The 2,980-nt window shown below is 38.5% G+C and overlaps 2 protein-coding genes across 4 annotated transcripts in view; one reads left to right on the forward strand and one right to left on the reverse strand.

Annotated features, from left to right (window-relative positions):
- LOC102673141 (homeotic protein ultrabithorax) overlaps positions 1-2,980 on the reverse strand; it is a 123,692-nt gene that overhangs the window by 11,247 nt on the left and 109,465 nt on the right. The gene's annotated exons all lie outside the window — the stretch shown is intronic.
- Positions 1-2,980, forward strand: part of LOC116184967 — a 7,759-nt gene that overhangs the window by 1,254 nt on the left and 3,525 nt on the right. The gene's annotated exons all lie outside the window — the stretch shown is intronic.

Here is a 2,980-nt window from a genome sequence, read left to right on the forward strand (position 1 = left end):
GGGGGACGCGGTTACCAGCGGGCAACCGACCCACCAACCACCCATATATCTGCGTCCTAAAAGGAATTCCAGAATATATTTTACATATGCTTTATTGCCGCCTTATTTCCAACTCTATAGGCAGAGAGACCTCGAGCAGAGACTGCGGACGAGCGGAGAAAGAGAAAGAGAGAGGGGCGGAGAGGGAGAGAGAGAGTGCACGCGCACACTTTCTGGCCTCACAAAGAACGGATTCGACTTGGCCGCGAGAACGTTTTTCTCCGCGTTTTCGTGCATCCTCTCCGAATCGTTAGTCGCTTCGTTTGAATGAGAATAGGAAAAATGTGACGCGAGATTTTTATATCCCTCCCCCATCCTCTTGGAAAGAATTTGTTTGTTCGATCGTCACGGAGGAAATCAAGATGACGAATGGACAAAGAGATAAACGACATTATTTTCTAAGAAGTGTTTTTTTTTTCTTTTCGATCTACACTTTTGTAATGATCAAATAAATTACAATCCCTCCTCTTTTCATTTTCTTAGAATTAAATAAAATTATTAAAAGATGCAATTTTAATTGGAGGGTAGATAAAGGTAGGTTAAAGGTAAGAGGAAAGGTAGAAAAAAATATAATTGACTACCTTTCTTGAAGATCGCGATCTACAAGTTGAATAGTTTAAAAATAATTTAATTTTTCCTTTTATTTCAGGTAAATTTTTTTATTCTCTTCTAATAGTAATAAATTCCAGTCTGTCGCCTAAATCTTAACATATTATCCGATATAGCTGCGACAGACAAAAAAAATCGTGATGCATGTTCCAGCACATTCTAACTTCTTTTGAATTATACGAAATGCAAAGATTCTCGAAAATATATAAAAGAATTAAAATAATAAATATAAAAGAATAATTATACTTTCGTTCAAATAAGAACCAATATTAATTTAACTAAGAATAAACGCACCTTTTTGATATTTAAGAAAATAATAAATTTGTAATTAATTAATTTGACTCATTTGGTACTTCTAGCGTTAAAAAGTTGAGAAAGAGTTGCAACCGTATCGATAGATGATCGGTAGACACAAAATGGCTAATAGCGCATCGTAGACTTATAACAGGATTGGATTAATGTATAATGCATGCTCCCGCGCGACTGCATTCCGCAGTAATGACTTAACTTGTACCAGTTAACAAGTACCTGGGCTAGATAATTCGATAATTTGCAAGATATAGTAGATGGCTATTCATTTAGACGGGCCTCGACAATAGTCAATCGTGACATGCAAATCTATTTCTACTCTCGTTGATTACATTGTCGCACGACATCGTTGCATACCAGATTTTTATGTTTACAACACAATCGGTAATGGACTTAATCAACCAAAGATGGACTTCATTAAATTCCGTGTGCTCCGAGAAAAGGATCATCAAATTTAACAGATTGGACAGAATCCAGATCCAGGAAACTTTTGTCATTAACTAATCTCTATGAATTAAAAAATAACAATATTTTAAAATATATAAGAAAATTATATATATATATATTATATACTTTATTGTAATGTAATGATTATTTAATTGATAATTGAAAAACTTGTCTGACCTAGACATCAACAACATAACCTAAAAAAAAAACATTGAAAAACTGATATGAAGTTCATATATTATACCTTCAAAACAACGTGACGGTTTCATTCATCTCGGTATAATATTGACCGATAAAAAGAAAAAGGCTGCAAAAGAGCGGTAGCGTAGGACCAGAAATCGATCTATCCGATAATTTGCAAGAGAATACAGATTACGAAACTGGCTGTACACGGAATGAACTAAGGGAGGGAGAGAGCACAGGAACCGTGTTCCTTCGGCTACTCGAAGTTCGAGGGCCCCGAAGGAGTCTCTCCCCCCCACCAGCAAGTGTACCGTGTCGAGCGCATGCGCGTGGGGAGAGCCGGTTTCAACGACCAAGACGCCATCACGCTTAACGGCAAGAAACTATGATTACCGGAGAGAGAGAGAGAGAGAGAGAGAATGCAGAGAAATTGCGCGCACGATCTTTTATCCCTTCCAAAAAATCGGTCTCCGCGATGTCGAGCCGTTCAATTACGGTCCACCCCGTTAACTTGGTCGAAGGGGATATTTGGGGGGGCCCGCGAGCCGCAAATTCGTACCGATCTTATGCATTTCGGATAATAGTGGGAATAAGGGGTGGAGCGAAATGATGGCGTGGCGAGCCTTCACTCCGGAATCGACGACGCTGCATAATACATGCATGCAAAAATCGGTCGTCGTTGAAAGGATGATCAAAAAACCTTGAGGCTATCTGAATAAATTAAACAGTAACTTTTGATTCGTTTCACTTGGAATGGGCCGGGAATTGCATGTTATGAGAAGCCCAAGGGTCGTCGATCTATTTAACGATGCGTGTGCTCTTATTACATCGAGTTGCCAGTTTTGACGGAATCAATCGATAGAAATCAGAATAAAAATTATTTATGTATAAATAACTTGAGAGAAGCAACGAGAATTTTAAAATGTGACCATTATAATATTAATTCGAAATCTCACAAACGGTGTTAATTCGTTAACATAATAGGGACCAAAAAAAAAAAAAAAAACGTTTCGGATTCGGTTGAAAGCTATCTCGCACGGATCAACCGGTATAAAGAATGAAAAAGAGAATATGGATGAGAGTACGGTAGGAAACCGGTGGTATTTCGGTTATTTCCACCGGTTACACACCTGGCCAGGTTAAAAGTTTCATTTTCATAAGGCTTCCTTTTGCTTCCTGATTCTCGATTTGCATAAAACATTCCAACCAGCGTCTATATCGGTCTACTCTCGGGGTGGATCGTAGATCGTCTTGCCGCGATATATCAAGTCGAAATCCCAAAGGTTACCTACTTCCATTCTACATTCTCGCTGCTATGCTCAACCCTGGGTCCAGATCCTCGAAAAGCCTCGGCCGGAGAGCTATGTGCCGAAAAAAAAAAAAAAAAAAAAAA

Source organism: Apis dorsata, unplaced genomic scaffold, assembly GCF_000469605.1.
Source record: "Apis dorsata unplaced genomic scaffold, Apis dorsata 1.3 scaffold_79, whole genome shotgun sequence".
Lineage (NCBI taxonomy): Eukaryota > Metazoa > Arthropoda > Insecta > Hymenoptera > Apidae > Apis > Apis dorsata.